General features: G+C 36.3%; 1 protein-coding gene across 1 annotated transcript in view; it reads left to right on the top strand.

Moving 5' to 3' along the window:
- The first annotated feature begins 562 nt into the window (after positions 1-562).
- LOC134540745 (uncharacterized) overlaps positions 563-16,615 on the top strand; it is a 166,178-nt gene continuing 150,125 nt past the window's right edge. The window contains exon 1 of the mRNA XM_063383641.1: positions 563-624. The gene's annotated coding sequence lies outside the window, so the exon portion shown is untranslated. The remainder of the gene's footprint in view (positions 625-16,615) is intronic.

Genomic DNA, 16,615 nt, shown 5'->3' with positions numbered 1-16,615 from the left:
TACAACATGTATATTCTTGTGGATTCATGTTCTAATTAAGTAAACACGTTATCCGTAGAGACCGGAAAAATTCGCGGTTTCATTTCGCTATATGCTAGAATGCAAATGTGTTTAACCTTTAACTGCTTCAGTGATTGGACCACAGGTTGTCTGAAGGAATCAGAGCCAATGAATAATCCTCAACGAAAGAAGTATCGAATCAAAAGCATTCTAGTTAATACGTGTCACGAGTCAGTAGCCAATGAGCAGATGTAAATTGTCCGAGTGCATAGAGGATCTTGGAGTCTATCCTTTAGGTCAATGAATTCGCGAATTTTTCCGGTCCCTAGCTAATATATAAAATAAGGATTATAATATTGTAATATGAAGCTGTGTGGTATCAATATGGCTGCACTGCAGTCCAGGAGAGAGACGGACTGTAGCCGGCGCCTCAGTTACCGCTCCGCTCCGACAGCTGCTAGTTCCCGGGTCGGCCGCGTGGCGGCAGGTGAGTCGCTCTCTCCCGCCGACGGCGCGAGGTGAATCCCCTGTTCGCTGCTCGTCTGCCAGTCGCCTCCTGAGCTCCGGCGAGAGAGGTTGTCCTCGCGCGCTCCGTCCACCGCTGCGACCCTCACCTATCTGCAGGTAAGGCCCCAGCCTGAAGGGCCCAGCCCCAGGCTCTGACCTGCAGCAACTCCCTCAGGTGACCTCGGGACACCACGACTCAAGGCTGTCTCACGAACCGTGTTAATTTTTTCCGCTTAATTTTATCGTCATAAGAATTATTTCATAACTATTTTGCAAAAATAATAACACGATACCTACCTACCTTGCGTTTATTTTTCTGACAAAAATGATTTCAACAGTGTAATATGTCGCGCAAGTGACAATAACCAGGTATATTTCAGTGTTTTTTGACACCCAGTGTACTCCGCTTTGAGTGTATCTGTTAATGTTTGTGACACTCTAAAGCTGGCTTTATACGTCTCACGGGACCCAACAGCACATCAGCCAGAGAAGAGAGTTGGGAACCGAGATAATGACGTATATGTTTTAAAAGTTTTTATTGCAAAAAAAAATATTTTAATATTAATATTGAAAGTTTGTCTTGGTTAAGGCAGAGATGACATATTACGAGACTTACAAAGCCCATGTTTAATGACCGTATTATTACATTTGTGGTCAATCCTACAAAATGAATTCAACCCAGTGGCTTCACATGGGAAAACTACTTGCAGCGGCCTTCAATCATCACGCTAAATTATATGCTACAGTGTTTTAAACTTTCAGGTACATTAACCACAAATCACTCAGATAATAAAAAATGAGCTGGCTGCCTGGCTGAGCGAACGAGATCTGAAAGTTCGGAGGGTTGCTAAGGGTGACCTTGACTCGCGCATCACACGTATCTTCACCTCTACTTACCAGACACCGAACTGGCGTGCAATCTTGTCTTGGGTAACGCACCTCTGTGGCAATTTAAGCCTTGATAATGTCATCGTATACCTTTAAAATGATTGTGAAAAAAGCCGTTTAAGCCTTTTTTCACTTCCAGTAAATTCAACGTTTAAGGGGGATTAGTAGAGACCGGAAAAATTCGCGGTTTCATTTCGCGATATGCTAGAATTCAAATGTGTTTAACCTTTTGCTGCTTCAGTGATTGGACCACTTGTTGTCTGAAGGAATCAGAGCCAATGGATAATCCTCAACGAAAGAAGTATAAAATCAAAAGCATTCTAGTTAGTAGTTGTCACGAGTCAGTAGCCAAAGAGCAGATGTAATTTGTTCGAGTGCATAGAGGATCTTGGGGTCTATCCTGTGGGTCTTAGAATTTGCGAATTTTTCCGGTCCCAAGGGATTAGGCCTTCCCATCTTGCGATTTCTAATATTTTGATACCGCTTACAATAAAGATTTTGTGCTAATTTTTTTTTGTTTAACTCGGCACAAGACTCAGCTTTGGCTACTCGCTCACGTGAAGTAATGTCATTCCCTCGCGGCGCTCACAGACTTAAGCCTGTTAGTAAATGTGTGGTCGCAACCAGACACAGAGGATCTCGGAGATATGATTTATGCCTTTACATGCCAAAACAATTGGGATAGTTCATTCGAAATTAGAGTTACAGCAGAAATATGGAAAGGTTCAAAATGGTGCGGCCTTATCCCCTTAAAAATGAAACCATAACAAGAAACTTGCATGGGCAAGTGTAATGGCTAGAGACCTGCAAAATTCGCGGATTCATTTCGTGATATGCTACAATTCAAATAATTATACCTTAGCGCTGCTTCTGCAATTGGTTCACTGTTAATCTGGAGTAATGAGGGCCAATTAGATACCCTCGCTCAGAGAAGTGTCGTATCACAGACACTCGGTCGAGACGACTCACAAGTCAGCAGCCAATGAACGGGTGACATTTGCCCGAGTGTGTAGAGTGTCTATCCTGGAGGTCATTGAATCCGCGAATTTTGCATGTCTCTAGTAATGGCTCTTAAATACTATTCGTTATCAGACAGATTTCATAAATCTAGAACGGTTTATAAATAGCGCGTAACTCTCTGGAAAATCATACCTGTTAATTGGTTGCTGACTTGTAAGACGAATCAAATTGATTGTTAGACCATAATTGGAGTGTTCCTTAGCCTGGGGTTCTCCAGATAAACTGTGAGGTAATAGCATACAAGTACATATAAAAATGTGAAGTTTAGTCTACATTTGAAATTCGCGTTTCGTTTTAGTCATCTTTCTCTCCTGGTTGCACGTAAATTCGGTGAAATTATTTTTAGGCTTTTGTAAATGGCTTTCAGTTTTTAAGAGTGCGTCAATTAACGTTTGCTTCAGTGACAAGGATCAAACACTAGGAATAGTTTTTTGTAGATGGAACAGAAATATTTGTTAATTTGTATATTTATATGAAAACAACTGTAATACTACAAAATAGTGTTTGCAGAAATACTGGGTTCGGATATTTCACCCGAGCATTTATACTTTGTGTTGTCCCCAGTACCTCCAATAGTCGAAGTTATTTGTAAACCGTTGCCTGAATAGTTTTCCAGTATGAACTGCGCACATTAATAAGCATAACATAACAAAATAAAGTCAATTATTGAATATTCGGTTATCATTTCCATTGTTAAAAAATATACTGCTTGAATGAAACAGTAATTAAAATATGTAACAATGTTAAAATTATCGTAAGAAATACTCAGTAGAAGCTCGAAAACGTATTTTATATATACAAAAATAATTATCGCTAATGTGTTGTACCAAGTTACAATTTCTTTCTTGTAGTATTACAAACTATTTACTGGCCACTGGTTTCCAAATGATTATTTTGTAACAGTACAGGAAGTATTTTCGAGTAGTCCACAAGAGTTATTTTTCCCGGTCTCTGCTAATAAATATTTGCTATTAGCTAGAAACCAGAAAAATTCACTGGTTCAACGATCTCCAGGATAGACTACAATATCCTCTACACACTCGGGCAAATGCCAACTGTTCATTGGCTGCTGACTTGTGAGTCGTCTCGACTGGGTGGCCTGTGATTCGTCACTTCTATGAGTGAGGGTCTCTAATTGGCCATCAGTCCTCCAGATTAACAGTGAACCAATGACAAGAAGCAGCACTAAGGTATAATTATTTGAATTTTAGCATAACACGAAATGAACCCGCGAATTTTTCAGGTCTGTAGCTATCACCATTGTTCTTGAGAAAACTCACTGGCGCTAGGAACAGCGTGTTTCTCGCTGAGGGAGGCCGTGTTCCGTTACGAGCCAGAAGCGCTGTGATAATAACAGCTCCGTTCCTAAAGCGAATGAGAGCGTGGTCGAGAACAGCCTCCGGCCAAAGAGGTCGCAAAGCGACTCGGAGGCACAACGAGGAAGGAAGATTCAGAAACACTGACAAAGCCTCGAAAAACGGTTCGAATCCCCCGTCGTCGGCAGCATTAATCTGCCCGACCAAGTGGCCAAACATTACGATTTATAGAACACTGTTTAGTGTCTGTCTTCTTTCTAAATGCTTCGTTTCCTTGCCCCGAAAGGCAACACCGTCACTATTTAAAAAAAAAAAAAAAAAAAAGCCAGTTATGGGGACTGTCAACAGAAGTAAAACTTAAAATTGTGTTTTTAAATGTGTAATATGACATCATTTCTACGTCAAATATACGTAAGAAAATGATTTTGGTATTATATCAGTACGATGTCAGCATTACATAATTTATCCTTATATCATTTTTTAAGTCACAACAGATGTCAGTGGTATGTCAAAATAACGTAAAAATTCACTACCTAGCTATGACTTAACCAGTGATGTCAGACCTAGGTCATGTATTCACGTGGTCAAATTAACTTCACTTACTGCTACTACAGCATGTCGGTGATGCGAACTCACAAGATTTTACTCATCCAAAAAAGAGTCCAACACACACATGATACAGTCGAGTATATACAATGTATTAGTGTCTGTCTATATGCGTATACGTGTACACAGGCCGCTGCGATTCGCCAGTCTGGTGACGCGAAGCCATAAGTTTTGCCCCTGCCAAAAATCGCCCAACGCGGCTAAAGAAGTTTTCACTTCAAAAAGTTTTCACCCCCTGGTGACCAACAGTTTACTGCGAATACGTACACATTTTATGTCAGCAAAACGTACACTAGTACACTATACCCCTGAATATTGATAACCAAAAAAACAGGAACATTAAAAACATTACATATAATTTTTGTAAGACAACTAAGAAGTGGAAAAAAAAATTAGTAGTGTATATACGTAGAGAATGTAATTGCGTGCAGGAAAAATTTCACTATTTGATCAACTTGATACCCTTATTTTTGTGTATGTAAAATATATTATTAACATATTGGTTTTTGCCTGGCGTAAGAAGCTTGCTTGGCTCTTGAATAGGCCAATGAGAGAGCATCTGTTTCATTACAGAACGTCCTTGAAAAAGATTATTTGTAATTTTACAAGATAAGTCCTTGTAAACTCAGTTGCGAACAATTTTACATGTTTTACATGTGATATCATTGACAACTGGGTTTCCAAGGATTTTTCTTGTGAAAATCACAAAAATATTTGGTGTGTATGAAAATATCTAACATCATGTTTTGTTAGCTATTTCAGACCTAAAAGGTTTTGCGATAATTATCCAGCTCTAAATCTTCACTAAAATTTTATATTAAACCCTCTGCATTAGATACTTCGTAAATGAATGGTTGAACCTAAAATGTTTCCAGTATTAATTGCGCAAATATAAAACGTGAAAAAAAATCAAGTAAAATTGTTCAACGTTCGATTATATTTTCCATGGTTTAAAAAAAATGCTTGAATAAAAAAATAAAATAAAATATAAAATTATGCGACGATTTTCGTAAGTAATACTCAACGTTCTCTCGAGAGAAAAAAAAATCGTATTTCATACGTGCAAAAACAGCCACAGCCATGTATTAAAACAAGTGCCACTTATTTTTCTTGTGGTATTACTAGAGACCGGAAAAAATCGCGGTGTTTTTCGCGATAGGCTAGAATCCAAATGTGTTTAACCTTTTTCTGCTTCAGTGATTGGACCACAGGTTGTCTGAAAGAATCAGAACCAATGAATAATCCTCAATGAAAGAAGTATCGAATCAAAAGTAATCTAGTTAATAGTTGTCACGAGTCAGTAGCCAATGAGCAGATGTAATTTGTCCGAGTGCATGGAGGATCTTGGAGTCTATCCTGTAGGTCATTGAATTCGCGAATTTTTCCGGTCCTAGGTATTTTGAAGTATTTTCTGGCAACTGGTTTTCAGAGGAATCGTTTATAAAAATAATGACTTTATTTTTGTTCTTAATGTTCGCAGGCTTTCACGGCCATTGTCTGAAGTAGCTTGGCCTCTGGGTTGTAGCCGTGTCCGTGGTGAATAATTCACCGACGTTTCGGTCGACTTTGCAGTCGCCATCATCATTGAGCAGTTACCTACTCGAGTAGGTAACTAGCAGGTAACTTCTCCCTGATGATGGCGACTGCAGTGTCGACCGAAACGTCGGTGAATTATTTGCCAAGGACACGGCTACAACCCAGAAGTAGAGACCGGAAAAATTCGCGGGTTCAATGACCTCCAGGATAGACTCCAATATCCTCTACACACTCGGGTAAATGCCAACTGTTCATTGGCTGCTGACTTGTGAGTCGTCTCGACTGGGTGGCCTGTGATTCGACACTTATATGAGTTAGGGTCTCTAATTGGCCCTCAGTCCTCCAGATTAACAGTGAACCAATGACAGAAGCAGCACTAAGGTTTAATTATTTGAATTTTAGCATACCTAACACGAAATGAACCCGCGAAATTGTCAGGTCTCTACCAGAAGCCGAGCTACTTTTTTTTTGTTCTGTTTACGACCCGCCTCTTCCATGCCAGAGGACGCGCGCCACTTGCCGGCGGGCGCGGGTTGAACCAATCAGTGACGTGACATGGTCACAGGGCTCCCACCGTAACTTTTATACTCATTTATTTGCATTGAAGAGTTATTGAACACATTTCATTGCGGTGACGCGCCACCGCCGCTGCTGGAATTCAGCAAGGCCTCAAAGCGCGGTTTCATTGTCTCGCTTCGAGATGCGAGAAAGACTCCTCGCGCTCTGTGGCTTCGGACCATTCCGGTCGGCGAGGCGTCCGTTAGAGTTACAGTTCAAACGCCCGTCAGAAAAAAAATTCGATCCATTGAAACATCTAGCTTATTTCTAGCATGAGGCTTTTTTTTTGCCTTCAATTTTTTTCGCCATAACTTTTATTTAAGGTCTATTGCTAGGGACAGGAAACATTTGCGAATTCAATGACCTACAGGATAGACTCCAAGATTCTCTATGCACTCCGACAAATTACATCTGCTCATTGTCTACTGACTCGTGACAACTAGTAAGCTAGAATGCTTTTGATTCGATACTGCTTTCGTTGAGGATTATTCACTCGCGATTGAGTAGCAAATGAGCAGGTGTGATTTTCCCAGGGTACATATAGGATCGTGGAGTCTATCCTATAGCTAATTGAAACCACGAATTAGTTTCCAGTCCTTGTATAGGGCCTATTGCTAAAAGTCTTCGTAATCATCATCACATGCGCGACTTTATTTCAACCGTGATATTACATTAAGTGGATATCTGTTGGAAACTTTTGAGAAACTAAAACAAATGAAACGGAAATATCGATGTGAAATTTTTAGGAATATACCTTAAAAAAAAGCAACGACGAAAAAAAAATCAATATTGCTTGTGAGACCGATCCTTGAATAAGATCATACAATATTCATAATAATCCTTAATATCCTTTAAAAGTATTTACTTTAAATTACTAAACCTTTCTACTGGTCTGGTTAAACGCCATAATAAACATTTTATTTTTAGCAGATTTTTAAAATTACTTGGTTCGCATCCGTACTTCGTTTTTCGTACATGCTATAGGGTCTATGATGAAGCAAATTATTTTAATACGTTAAATTTTCAGATAGTTATGATATGGGTATTAATTTTTCTTGAGCAACAAGGTTGAAATAAATCTATTAGTATTCATATATTTCTGAATCCATTAAAACCCTTTAGTATTTTTTTTTTCAAAATTACGTAATTTTTATTGATCTATAGTTACTGAAAAAATTTTAATTTAGCAAAGAAATTCATAGAAAACTACTTGTCCAAATTGTTTCTCGAAAAGAAAAATTTTTAATTTTTCAAATTTTTTTTAGAATTTTCGGCTGAATTTTTTCTTCCAAAAAACTGGAAATTTTGGCGAATTTGGATGATTTTGGGTAAATTTGGGCTAATTTGGGCTAATTTTGGCTAATTTCGAAGGTCAAGGTCATCCAAGATGGCCGCCGTGACGTAAGAGCAATCGGCCGGCTCTACGGCTCATCGGCTCCACAGCCTGAAGCCTGCGCCAGGACATACCAAAACATACTACTGTTGATGTCTTTCATTCTTTTTTTTTTGTTCCTGTCGTCTGCTCCAGTGTCCCACTCTGAATAGCCACAGTAGAGCAACGCAGCTGGCGCACAGAAAAAGTTTAATGAAACGGAACGAATCGCCGTGTCGGGGCGCTTCGTGCTTGACCCGTTCGCTCCTGATTCGTTCCTCCCGAAGCGGGCGTCGGTTCCCTTTCTCCGGCGTTAAAAAAAAAAATCGAAAATAAACCGAGTCGCGACCCACTGACCGGGAGAGTTTCAAAGTGCGGGTTGGTCGCATGTCACAGCAACAAACCTCCCCTTCCCCTTCCTACCCACATTGAAAAACCCCAATCCCACCTCCTCCCACTATCAACCTAAATGTGCGAAGCGACTCGATTTTTGCATGAGATTGGATGCGTAGTTCAAAAGTACGACACCAAACCACAGCATAAAATACCCCGTTTTTCTCAGAAATATACCGGGAGAAGGTCGGAAATTTCTCGGATTCATTTGGTGCTACCGTATTTTTTCGTGAAGCAATCTTAGCGCTCGTTAGACTGCAATCAAGCATGCCTGAGCAAACAGTTTCTTCGTTGTGATTGGCGGCCGTCTTCAAGTGAAGTCATCGCCAACTTTGACCAGGCCAATCTGGACGGGTTTGATGCCACGCATGATTGCTGCAATTTGAGTACGGATAGTATACATGTACCAAAAAAATGCATGTCCACGAGATACGCTAAGGTTCACAGTCCCTTGTACACTGTAAAAAAAAAATTGTGTAATTTTACCCGAAAGTACGTGGCAGCACAATCTCCACGCATGTTCATGTATTTTAACACGTACATGTGTACGTGTATTTTTACAGTACATATAAGGTATTTTTACAACTGCAATGATAGTGTTATTTTACCAAACCTGTTAGTACTTTTACTAACCAAGATAACATAATACATGTACTCAGTTCATGTAATGTTACTATAATTGCTGACATTTTTCCACAACGTTATAGTAAATTAACATAAACATTGCTAGGGTAGTTTTACCTAAGTAGTTAATAATTATTTACACATCATGTAAAAAGACATGTACAATAAGGGTGTAATTTTACCATACCAGTTAGTAGTTTTGATTGATAACCATGTTAAATAACACGTACTTCGTAGGTGTAATTCTACCATACCAGTTGGTAATATTAACTGATCATCAAGTTAAATAACACGTACTTTGCAAGTGTAATGTTACCATACCAGTGAGTATTTTTCATTGATAACCATGTTAAATAACACGTACTTTGTTGGTGTATTTCTACCATACCAGTTGGTAATATTAACTGATCATCAAGTTAAATAACACGTACTTTGCAAGTGTAATGTTACCATACCAGTGAGTATTTTTCATTGATAACCATGTTAAATAACACGTACTTTGTTGGTGTAATTCTACCATACCAGTTGGTAATATTAACTGATCATCAAGTTAAATAACACGTACTTTGCAAGTGTAATGTTACCATACCAGTGAGTATTTTTCATTGATAACCATGTTAAATAACACGTACTTTGTTGGTGTAATTCTACCATACCAGGTGGTATTATTAACTGATCATCAAGTTAAATAACACGTACTTTGCAAGTGTAATGTTACCATACCAGTGAGTATTTTTCATTGATAACCATGTTAAATAACACGTACTTTGTTTGTGTAATTCTACCATACCAGATGGTAATATTAACTGATCATCAAGTTAAATAACACGTACTTTGCAAGTGTAATGTTACCATACCAGTGAGTATTTTTCATTGATAACCATGTTAAATAACACGTACTTTGTTGGTGTAATTCTACCATACCAGGTGGTAATATTAACGGATCATCAAGTTAAATAACACGTACTTTGCAAGTGTAATGTTACCATACCATTGAGTATTTTTCATTGATAACCATGTTAAATAACACGTACTTTGTTGGTGTAATACTACCATAACAGGTGGTAATACTAACTGATCATCAAGTTAAATAACACGTACTTTGCAAGTGTAATGTTACCATACCAGTGAGTATTTTTCATTGATAACCATGTTAAATAACACGTACTTCGTTGGTGTAATTCTACCATTCCAGTTCGTAATATTAACTGACCATCAAGTTAAATAACACGTACTTTGCAAGGGTAATGTTACCATACCAATGAGCATTTTTCATTGATATCCATGTGAAATAACACATACTTTATTTATTGTAATTCTATCGTACCAGTTGGTAATGTTAACTGATCAAGTTAAATAACATGTACTTAGCAAGTATGTTACCATACCAGCTAGTAGTTTTGATTGATCACCATTGTAACATTACACGTGCTTTGTAGGAGTAACATTACCATATCGGCAAGAAATTTTGATTAAGCATAGTGTTATGTCCCATGCTCTCTATGAACAAAATTGTAGTTTTACTTAACATTTGTTATATTGGTGTTAAGGCCATAATACTGGTCCTTGCTCCAATATATACACCATTTTGAATTTTACTAAAATGTGTATGTTGCAAGTGTCTCGCATGCACAGCAAGGCTGTGTGCACAACACCAAAGCACGATAAGCAAAGTAGCATAAAAAAATTTCAGGTCGATTGCCAATGACCTGTCACGCCCATCTATTAAACACATGATGTTCCACCAATCACAAGTATAAAATATGTAAAATACATAAAGTTGTCACTGAAAGCTTGCCACACTAAGACTTTCAGAGGGGGAATGGATAAAATCACAAATGGCAGTGGTTTAAAATATTTCATTAGAGCACGAAGTTTGTTTGGTTTTAATTTTTTGTTTATGTTAGTAACACAGCATACTATAAATAAAATTTCCAGAACGTTTAGGGGTTTTGTGAACTAATTAATTTGTAAACTAACTAATTAAACCAAGTAATTTCCAACAGAATATAACTTCGGCCCAAAGTTTGTTGCCATGAAAGAGTATTTTACTACTGGTGGTCTGACAAAGGAAATTAAACTTGTGAATTACCTATGTTAAAAAGTATTTTTCTATGCATAAGTTGGCTGCAGTACAAAAGCATGATTTATAATAGATATACATCCTAATGTAATTGATTGGCAACGACTGGACGGATGCACCAGGTCATTGGAATTCTGACTTAACTGTCCACAGACTATCAATTTGTATAGCAATGAGAATAGATACTATTAAGTTTTTACAATTAAATTTGAAGAAATGTCAGTAATCAAATATTTGTAAAAAAAAACTTAATTAAAAAATGAATGTTTACATCAACATCAAAAGAAAGATGACCTTACAACTAAATATTAAACCTCCAGGAAGCAGAATTTATATAAAAGTATAAACACAACTCATGTCTAAGTCAAGTCCTCACACATGGATACATTCATAAAAAAAATTGATTTTATGTGATTGCGTTCATATAACCACAAACTATCAAAACATTACCGCAGAGGCTACACAACAGGCAGGGGCTGTGGATTTTGTTTACTAAAAGTGACATCTATGCCATTAGACAAAAATGTTAAATGTAACTCAGAATGTATTTTCAAGTTCTCAAATGCCTACATTATTAAATATGGGGTCATAACATTAAAATTATTTTTTCATACCATAGTTTAATAAATACGACTGTCATTTCACTCCACAATACTACTAGTTGCTCACTTTGTATTTAATATAGTTTAGAAATGAAAAAAAGGGTATGAATAGAGACATTATGCATGAAGTAACTGTACAAATATATACAAGCACGATATAATTTACTGTTTATAGGCATCGTACAAAAATTGAGACTTGACATATAGATAACAATGTGTTTGTATTTCAATTCATTGATAGTAGCAGCTGGTGTATATATCACTGATTGTTGAGGACTTGCAATAAAATATCCAAGGTTGAGCGCTTGCTCAGCAACAGAATGATTTGCAGGGAGAAGTAGTGTTTGCGCCCCTACAAATTGTGTAGTTCTTCATATAGGCACTTAAATCTTACTACAGTACATATTAAAACAAGGATTAATACCTACATTATGTGGCTTTTATACCTCATATTGTCATCTTATACCAAAACAAGCTGCCCAGCTACGACTTTGCCCGCGTGGAATAATGTAAGGTAAACAGTTGGGCAGCTGTCTTTAATATACATGCCCTCCCCCACAGCCCTTTTCTGAGGAAATTCTTTGGAGGTATTCTTTTGATATTAATCAGTATTTTCCCATGTGTGAATTGTGCTTGAATAATGACATTTGGAGAGCACAGTTTCCCCCACCCTTCATTCCATACACTGCTCTATATCCAACCCATGTTGCCCTTATCGGCTCTCAAGTCCTAAGTTAATCAGAGCAGTTCAAATTAATCGAGTGTTACATCGCTATCTTCTGGCTGTCGATAATAGTTGTGCACATATCACAGTAATAACTTTCGCAAAGTGCAAAGTATTACGTGGAATACGAACCCCCCCCCCCCCCCATAGAATAGCAGACTTAAATACTCGACAATGCTTCAAGGAGATCGTTAGAATTTTTTCTGGAGTACAGGCCCACACCAAAAAGGTTTATCTCTGAACATGGCAAAAAGTAACTGCTTATTTCTCCATGGTCATGCTCATTTTACAGGAGTCTTAACATTTTACTGCTTTCCACATCATTAAGTTTCAAATTTCATAAAATCCAGAAACTGATTTTTAGAAATTTTCACAACCTTAATTCTTATCAAGACATCATCTTAACAAATTTAACAGATACAGATAATTAATTGGAAACCTATTTGGTTTTTTTAACGGCTTAAAAGTTAGAATTTAGAAAACTTCTGAAAATACTTTAGCTATTTACATAAGTCTCATTCTTAAGAAAATAACACCTCGATATATTAGGTAATTTAAGGAAAAGAAAAGTAAAAAAAAAACATTCTACTGCCTTTCACCCTCTTATCAAATTTTGCAAAATTGAAAAATTTTCTAAAAAACCTCATTGGTCTAGATCCAACGATTTGGGCTGTGCGTTGATGAATTAATTATTGAGTAAATGAGTTAAACACTTCATTGTATTACAATAAACCCATCAAAGATGAAAATTTAAAAAAATCTGAAATTGTCATTGGAAACACTTGTATCTAGACCATTGTCTTCAGGAAAAGTTTTCCTATACCACGAAACAATATTTCATGTTTAAAAAGTGACTGTTTTGCGCTATTTACAGTTAAACACAATCTTAAAGAAAAACAATGCAACAAAGGCAAGTTTCTTGAGGACATGGCTTGTCGGTATGGGCCTTGACTGTAAAAAGTTTCAAAAAAGTTAATCTCTAGAGAATAAATACTTATTATAAATAACTAACAACACCACGGAGAAATTATTATCCTCCTATCAATAGAAGCACAGTAGCTTTACAAATTTAAAGTTTTAAACCCCAAATAATAATTGCAAATAAGAATTTATTGGTAACACACTAACAATAATACAATAAACAAGTCCGAATACACCACAATTTACATAGTATGCTCCGTTACCATCAAACATATTAAAAATAGCTCAACTAAAAAAAACAGCTTAAAATTTATATTCTCAAAGCTGAAATAATACAAAATGGCTGTAATAACAAATCACGAAATCTTTTTTATAAACAATAAAGAAATATGACACAGGTTTACATTCATAGGTGTGCATTATCAACATTAAAACTTACATTTATAGAGGTACATATCAACATTAAAAAAGAAAATCATTTTACTATTTACAATCTCCACATTTCTTTTAAATGAGTCAGAGTCTCTATTAATGACACCACTCTTGTGTGTACAGCAGCAGGTTGTCGTTTCACTCTTTTAACCTTAGATCCTTCTTCATTTATATGGAACACAAGTCTGTAAAACATCAATAAATGAATATTAGTTTAATGCACTGTAAATAAAAACATTTTATCAAGCCTTCACTTACCACTGAATACTCTACAAATAAAATAGCAAATTATCATCTACAAGTACAATTTGTCATATTTTTAAAATTTTATTACCATTGGCGATTAACCCTAGTGCATCTTCACATCTCAATTTAACAAAGAAAGTTTTATTTAAATTTTTGTTTTATTTTCCATGTAGATAATGCTGATTTTTTTTTACTTTGAAATAAGTAGGTACATGTGTGTTGTAATTTCAAACTATGAAGAATCAAAATTGAAACATTTAAGATAGAACACCATAAATGTTAAAAATGAAGTTCAGCTCTAGTGTGTTTATTTTTGGATTTTTAAAAGGGGAATGGTGAAGAGATAAATGAGAGATTGTTTACCCTTTGCTTATGCAAGTGGTTCTTATGCATGATATCTTAAAATAATGTGGTTTTTTGCATACTAAATCTGCCATAAAACTTTAAAGCAGAGTTCTGATACTTGTAAAAATATATTTGCATTTTTTATTATGCTGCAACTAAGATGATATGCCATAAATAATATAATCGCATTGTAAATATATCCATTAAAATAGATTATCTCCTTACTGGCTTTCTTAACTTTCCTCCCACCACTTCACATACCAAGACTAACGAAGAAGCCAGAGCAGAACAATTTTCCCTATTATGCCTTAAAACATTTTTATGCAAGGTAAAAGTTCCGAATTCCGTATCCAGGTGTATACAAATATACCTTTGATACTGATGGCATGATCCTGTACACCTGATCCTGTGGTACATGATGCTTATTTTTTTAGCAGTGGGAAGGCGCTGTCGCGCGAAACGTGATGTAAAATATAAATTACGTCAGGTTTCGGGCTGACGCGCGAAACGCGTTGGCGCTACGAACCTTCCCACAAAAAAAAAAAAAAAACTTCATGTACCACATGAACATGCCATCAGGGTCATACCATCAGGATTAAAGGGTTAACTTGGATACGCAATACGTAACTTTACCTTTATTAGCAAGTAGGAAAAAAACTGAAGAAAAAAATTAGTTCCATGAAGCATGCCTACAGTGCTTTTACCTATGTAGTATGATGTTATTTGTCGGAAAGGTTTGTTAAATTATTAAGTAACTTAATTTTAAATAAGCGTGTGTGTGACTGTGTTTGGCGCCCTATACGAGGACCTGCACATGAATTTTCAGCGTGGATGTGAGGACCTGTGGCGATCCGAGGACCTTACACAGGTCCTCGGATTAAAATTCCTCGGATTCGCGTTCTACGATCAACCTGGTGTTGGAAGGATTTTCGCCGGGTCCTCGGATAAAACGTGAAGGGTCAACCATGTAGTTCGCGTGTGTATCCACCACGTTGTGCTACTGTCGCCCGTCTTTACACACGCTGTGTATCGTTTGGCGTTGCTCATCTTATATAAGGACCCTTACACAGCTATACACACACTTTCAAAAACACACACTCAAGTAGTTAGCGCGGAATCTGAGGACGCAGTCACGACACACTTGTGCTTAGCAGCCGACTCTGAGGACGTGATATTTTTTTTACACACTATATCTCAAAAGCAGAATACGAGGACTTCGCTAGATGCAGGTTACATAGTATTTATGAAAAATTTTAATCATTTAAGCGGTGGTATTTTCTCTGCTTTATTAATGAAGCTTTTCATTAGGCTCCATATGTAATTATCCCTATTACTTAATTTAGATATTTTCTCATCTCACAAACTCGTGCGTCTAAAAGCTGCTTCGTTAAAATTATGCTATTCAATTAATTATAGATTAAAAGCTATTATTCGTTATCGGTGCCTCAAGCACCACCTACCCAAGTGTTTATTATAAATGTTCAAATCTTTAATGTACTGCGGAAACAGTCAAGTTTGTGTGTAATTTTTTATTATTTATACTATTATTAATTTATATTTAATAAAAAAATTTACACTATTCTTAATTAAAACTTATTAAAAAAAATTTTTGTGTTAATTTATATTTATTAGTTTGGTTTTTTATACAAAGCATGTTTTTTAGTTTTTTGAACTATTAATTATTTTCTACTATTTAGTTTAGTTTATTTATAAAAGCGTATTTTTTAGTTTTTTAAACTATTATTTTTATTAGAACAAAATTAATAGGTAACTCAATCACCATTCATTACAACAGCAAACAAGGCTCTTTCCTCAAAAAATTGTAAATTTAAATTCCTGCTTATTTTGTTGAATTGAAAATTCTCTTTGGTATTCGGAAATTTGTTAATATTAGAGAAATCGGCTAAAGATAATGGTTGGAAATTAATTTTTACATAAATTCCTACCTTATCGACTATAGATGAAAATTATATATTGACAAAAATCTTATTTTACAAATTAAATAATGGAATAATCTTATTAAATTAGTGTATTGTCATCGGTCCTCGATAAATCTACAAAGTTTGAATGAAATCTGACCGTTTAAAGTGGGTCAAAATCGCACCCAAAGGAGTCGGTTACAAACATACAGGTGAAGCTAATATAAGGCGTGGTTGAGGTTTTCTCTGGGAATAACTGCCTGAATACTAGATTTTCTTACCAATGGCGGCTCCAGGAAGACCTCTCGGGCTGGGCTCACACACAGGAGGATGCAGTTAATAATCATGACATTGCCCTTGGGATATTCACCAAATATATGGTCTCAAATACTGAAATGTAGTATTTTCGTACAAATTTTGATTGAAAGAAGAGTTTAGCACATTTACGAAAGTATTTAAGTTAACATTAATATTCCCTACAAAGAAATAAGAAGTAAAATTTGGGCTCGGAAGAGGCTATCGC

This window comes from Bacillus rossius, chromosome 17 (genome assembly GCF_032445375.1).
Source record: "Bacillus rossius redtenbacheri isolate Brsri chromosome 17, Brsri_v3, whole genome shotgun sequence".
In the NCBI taxonomy this organism is placed as follows: Eukaryota; Metazoa; Arthropoda; class Insecta; order Phasmatodea; family Bacillidae; genus Bacillus; species Bacillus rossius.
This window is presented reverse-complemented; position numbering and strand designations above follow the sequence as displayed.